The sequence below is a fragment of the Hemicordylus capensis genome, chromosome 2 (assembly GCF_027244095.1).
Source record: "Hemicordylus capensis ecotype Gifberg chromosome 2, rHemCap1.1.pri, whole genome shotgun sequence".
In the NCBI taxonomy this organism is placed as follows: Eukaryota; Metazoa; Chordata; class Lepidosauria; order Squamata; family Cordylidae; genus Hemicordylus; species Hemicordylus capensis.
In genome coordinates this window covers 46825880-46831940 of record NC_069658.1, presented here as the reverse complement: position 1 = coordinate 46831940, position 6061 = coordinate 46825880, and the positions used below count along the sequence as shown (strand labels likewise).

General features: G+C 47.3%; 1 pseudogene; it reads right to left on the bottom strand.

Moving 5' to 3' along the window:
• Nucleotides 1-2983: 2983 nt before the first annotated feature.
• On the bottom strand, nt 2984-4249 carry LOC128342065 (uncharacterized protein K02A2.6-like; annotated as a pseudogene).
• Between the last annotated feature and the right edge of the window lie 1812 nt (nt 4250-6061).

Below are 6061 nucleotides of genomic sequence, written 5' to 3'. Positions count from 1 at the left end.
GAGATGATTTAGTAGCCGTGATAATTCACTTAATAGGAGCCTGGGGTAAATTGCCAGACACTGAAATGTAACTGAACCAGCCTAGAAAGGACGCACTACAGGACTGTGTAGGATAACTGGCTTCATTAGCAATATTTAAGAGATTTCATATAAGAATGAGCCATAAAAGGCAGAACGCTTTAATCGACCCCGGCTTGGTGGCCTTTAGCTTTAACCGGCTGAATATCAAATTGGAAATGGCATGACAGCAACGCATTTTGGAAACTGTTCTTTTGGCTGTTATTTGTATGGTTGGTTTAGTTTCTCATTTGTTAACCTTTCAAGATGAATATCACTAAAAAATGCATAACTGCACAATTGGAACTCAAAAGAAGATAGAGGAGAAGATAACAGCCTAGACCAGGTTGCCACAAAATAGAAGGCCAGTTCACACCGTTACATGAGGCTGCTTTTGTTACCTGCAGAAATGGTCTACTTAACATAAAAAGAATAAACACGTGAAGCAGGGATCTGTAGATACTGGATGCCACAATTTTCATGCAACAACAATAACATAACAACCAAAACCCACATTACACTACACACAAGGAGATTAATTTTGTGAGTGAAGGAAGTAGAAACTTGAACTCATTACAGATAACCAGGCAGCAGCCCTTCAGGGAAAGGCTAAGCAACCTCAAAGGGTCAGGGCAAAGCCATGCTTTTCTTAGGCATAGCACTCTCTCTCTTTGGAATGGAAACCATTGCATCTGAAACAAAAATCAGGCTGACTGCCACTGTTGTGCATAGGGAACAGAGGGGGTCCTTAACATAAAACATGTTCCAGAGTCACCCGACTCCTTTTTTCTTAAGCTACATTTTTCTAAAATGAATTAATGTGTTTTGTTTCTGAAATGTAAATGTCCTGAACCTTAACATATTTACTCTAACAATGAATCAAAAGTGCTTTTAAAAGCCTTCTGTCTGGTTGCCAATTTGCTCTTTTGCACTTAAAGTGTGAAGGGAGATACTTGGGAATGCACAATGATCAGGCTTCAGAGAGCCACAACTGGCTGAGCCTTCCTGGCATATGACCACTATGTATTTGGTGATGGATGTCTTTCCTTCACATTTCACATGTCTAATGGGCAGCCCAAGAAGCCTGCTGCATGAAGAGTGAACTAGCTTCAAGGCTGCCGTGTTTTTGTGGGTTTTTTAAAAAACACAACACAGAGCAAGGCGGGCAATTGCTGCATGGCCTGTGCTGCTGCATCGAGGTGAGTGAATACCACCAACAGTGTTGCACAACAGGGCAGTTCCACTCAGTCATAACGCTGTGCGAATGCCGTTGTGCGACGCCCATTGGAAGCCATGGGCATTGCTTCATGCAACTGCATTTGTGCAACTTTACGACTGAGCCTAACTGTCTGGTTGCAGAACACCGTCAGCAGTGCTTACACAGATGCAGCAGGGCATCTGGTTGCCTTCTGTGTATGTGAGCCTCTAACTTGAACCTTTTCTCAAGTAATGCTCCCCACGTTCACGGAACATGGGAAGATGGAGCAGGATGGGTAAAAATCACTCCCCTGCATACACCTCCTGCTGAAGTGGGAGCACAAGCACTGCAAGAGCGCAGTTGCTGCAGGTGTGCATTCTTTGGCTGCACACACAGCATTTGGATGTCAGCCGCTGCACTTTGACAAAGGTTCACAAGACAATTTGCACAGCAAAAGGAATTTTTAAAAAAGAGAAAAACTGTACTTTCCCCGAAGAGTTTACTTGTCCAAGGCTCAGAATCTAAACAGAAACACAAGGCAGACACTAGCAACAACCACTGGGAGGGAAGATATGATAGTGCTGTCAGCTCACAAGTACCGATGTGCACAAACCGGTTCGGAGGTCCGGCAGTTTGGCTGCACTGGCAGCAGGGGGGTTGCCTTTAAGGTTCGAGGAGGGTGCTCCCCGCCTGCCAATGCTGTGCTGAAAAGCTGTCCCGCAGGGCATCAGCATATCTTCTTGCTGCCCTGGTGCGCATTGGACCAGAAATGGCCGGTACGTGCGTGTGTGTGTGATGTGTGCACATGCACCAGCCACTTCTTGTCCAGTGTGCACCAGGGCAGGAAGGAGGTATGCTGCCACCCCGCAGGACTGGTTTTAAGCACAGCACTGGCGGGGGAAACGCAGCGGGGGTAAGAGCACCCTCCCCGAACCGTAAAGGTAAGCCCCCCACCACCGGTTCGGCAGCCTGCAGAACTGTGCACATCCCTTTGCTGGTCAACGGCTGAAAAAACGTATATCTTAATCTGTGCACATCCCTACTCACAAAATAGCAGGATACTGCAGAATTATTGAACAATCTGTGTATTTATTTCTCCTAGGCGTACCTGTTACTAATCCCATGCATGGCAGCTCTCGCAAGAGTGCGCAAGCAGCAGCCAATTAGCAACGGGGACGGGGGAGAAAACAGGGATGCTGGGCAGCAGGAGCAGGTGGCGGCGGGCTGGCCCAGCTGCCAGGAGCAGGCAGTGGTGGCAGGCCGGCATGGCCACCGGGAATTGGCAGGTGGAGGTGATGGGCCGGCTTACCAGCTGGCCTGCCAACCAGAAAGTGCTGGGTGGGGGGGAGAAGAAGCCCACCCATCAGCCTGCCCGCCCGCCAGCCAGAAACTGCGGGTGGGTGGGTGAACGGGGAGAAGCGGGCTGGTCGGGCAGCGGAGGCGCAGATGCTCTGCGCCTGGCCCAGCTAGTATTTATTAATAACAATCCTTGGACAAGCATGTAGAATAACTGAACTTATCGGAGGCAGGTCCTTGAAGGAAGCATCAGCCTGAATCTAGCAACAAACCTTAACTCCACCCACCAGTAAACCGCCCAGAGACATACGTTTTAGGCGGTATAAAAATATGCTCAATCAATCAATCCATCAATCATGCTAATGATTCTACATCAGTGCCTCTCCCTATTTGCTCTGGCATTTTCAGAAGAAGTACCTTAAAACCAGCATTTTAAAAACCTTGAAATACACCATGATAAGCTTGGAAATCTTGCCTCCATTTTGGTTGAAGTGCATCCTGAATGGCCCTCACCTTGTCTTCTAGCGGGTGAATGCCAGCTGCATCAATTCGATACCACAGGCAGGTAATGCTGGGAACTCCCAGTTGACATTTTCCTTTGCATTGTCAAATCGCTGTAAAGCCTCCCTCACTCGCTCAGTGAGTTTCTCATCTGAAGTACCTACAGTCTCTAAATATGGGCAACCCCTGGAATCCCTGCTAGCAAAGTCTCCATGAATATTCTCCTGGAATATTCCAGGTGCCACGGAAATTCCAAACTGAAGATGCTTGACACGGAAAGCTCCTCGGTGTGTAATTATACTTTGGGCATCTGCTGCATCACCATCGACTAACAACTGTTGATATGCTTGAGCAAGATCCAGCTTGGCAAAAACTCTCCCTCCAGCTAGTGTAGCAAGTAGCTGGTTTATAGCAGGCACCGGATATGGATCTCTCTTTAGCACCTTGTTTACATTGCATTTGTAATCCCCGCAAATGTGAACACTGTCATCAGGATTCATAACTGGGACAATGGGTGTAGCCCAGTTTGTGTGCATGACTGGTTTGAGAATTCCTTGCACAATGAGATGATCCCATTCTACATCAATCTTTGGGCAGAGAGCAAAAGGTCATTTTGAGCCTTCATAGCAATGGGCGTTATTTTAGGATCCAGCTGGAATGTCATGGGTAGTCCCTTATACTTTCCCAACTTAGGGTTGCCATATTCAAGCTTCCCAAATCTGAGTGGGCTAATATGCAAATTATGCAGCAAATTTATTTGACAGATTTGTATACTTTCCCCTCTTTCTCTGCCCTCCCATGTGATCGAATCCAGAGTAAAATCCAGGCAATCTGGGCAGCACATTTGAAATCTGTGTAAATCCTGGTGAATTTAGCAGCCGGGTGGAGGAGCCAAAATCCAGGGGCTACCCTAAATTCTGGAGGACATGGCAACCCTATCCTCTTGAAAAATCCATGGAAACTTAGCTACAAATCTATCCAATCTACAAATCTATTACTTGATCCATACTGAACATTTACAAAGCAGCTTCCAGTAATTTCAACAATCTGTTTATTGTAATCTTGAAGCTGACTATCTGGCTTTTCTAATTTAGGCTGATAGTGTGGGAATAATCGAGAAAATGTCTTTTTGTCAATGAGCGAATCGCCAGAACCTAAGTCAACTTCCATTATACAGCCCTGGCCGTTTACACTCATAGTTGCCAACACTTCCAACTCTGGATCTCCAGCAGCTCTCACATTTTTCTCATAATAGAACTTTTGTTCAACTCCCGTCAGGAGATGTGTCTACCTTGTGTGCAGAATGCATATGGGAGCCTGTATCATAATCCTGTTGATGTCTTCTGCTAATCTTTGACCGGCAGTCTTTTTCAATATGGCCCTTTTTCTTGCAAGCATAACATTCCACATTCCTGAATTGGCACTCACTTTGCTTATGCTGCCCACTACAGCTTGAGCAGACTGGCAGATAGTTAGGCCTCTGTGACTGTGGAAAGGAGGGTGTGATCCGCTGAACTGGTTGAGGATACTCTGATTCCTGCTCATCTTGAAGCATGAGCGCATTGGAAGAGTTTGCACGATGGATTTCCTTCACATGTTCTGATGTAGGGGTATGCACAAACCATTCGATCCCAAATTGGTTCTCTTGAAACAGGGCCAGATTGGCAGTTTGATTGCAAACCAAACTGGAGGCGGTTCAGTCCACAATCAAACTGAACCAAGCCCAGTTTGGGTGAGCTAGTTCAGGATCGAAAGGGTGGCCATGGAGGCAGCGAGAGAAGTAGTTTAAGGTTCTTACTGGTCTGTGGGTGGCTGGCAGCAGCAGTGCTCGCCCCCTTGGCACAGCCCAAATGCTCAGCACTCCCTCTGCATCAAGCCTCTGCGGATCCGCGGAGACCATTTGTGTGGCCTCCACAAATGCGTAGAGAACTTTTGTGATCTTTCATTATTTATTTATTTATTTATTTATTTATTTATTTTCTATACCGCCCTTCCAAAAATGGCTCAGGGCAGTTTACACAGAGAAATAATAAATAAATAAGATGGCTCCCTGTCCCCAAAGGGCTCACAGTCTAAAAAGAAACATAAGACAGACACCAGCAACAGTCACTGGAGGGATGCTGTGCCGGGGATGGAGAGGGCCAGTTTCTCTCCCCCTGCTCAATAAAGAGAATCACCACGGTAAAAGGTGCCTCTTTGCCCAGTTAGCAGGGGGTTTTGTGGCCGCCCCTGAACCACAAAAGGTTTTTGTGTTCAGGGGTGGCCAGCTTGCTGCAGAGGGAGTGCTACATGCTTGGGCTGCGCCAGGGGGGCAGGCAACATTGCCGATGCCAATAGCAGCCCAGTAAGAACCTTAAACTACTTATCTCGCCACCACCCTGGCCATCCTTTACAACACCTTTCAAGGATTCCCCCACCCCTTTGCTTGTAAAGAGGAATCCTCACCGGATTCCCCTTGACAAGTATAGCCCCTCGAACCACCAAACCGGTTTGGTTGAATGGACCAGACCAGCCAGTCAGTTTGGGAACAGGGTGGTTTGGTTCTAATTCAAACCGAACCACAATTTTTGGTTTGTGCACACCCCTATTGTGATGCAGCTTCTGCTACCAAAGCCTTTTCTTGCACTGCAGCAAGAGTCAGATTTACTTCAGAGAGGAGGCAGCACCGGATCACTTCATCTTTAATTCCATAGATAAGACAATCAAAGAGCAGGCCTAGAACAGTGTTTCTCAACATTTTTGGAGTCATGGACCAGTACATTCTTTGTGTGCAGTTTCCTGGATCAGCAGCTAGTAAAGGGGTTGCCCCCCTCTCCCCCATTCCCAGGCACCCCACAAAACAGTTTTAAGCCAGTGGGGGACGCTGCCACCTGGAGCTCTCTGGAGCTCATTTCTAGGCTGGCAGCCCTCACTGCTGGGATAACGCTCATTTTGCTTCCTCGAAATGAACGTAAACCCAGCAGTGAGGGCTGCCTGCTTAGAAATGAGCTCTGGGGAGCTTGCCCGAGC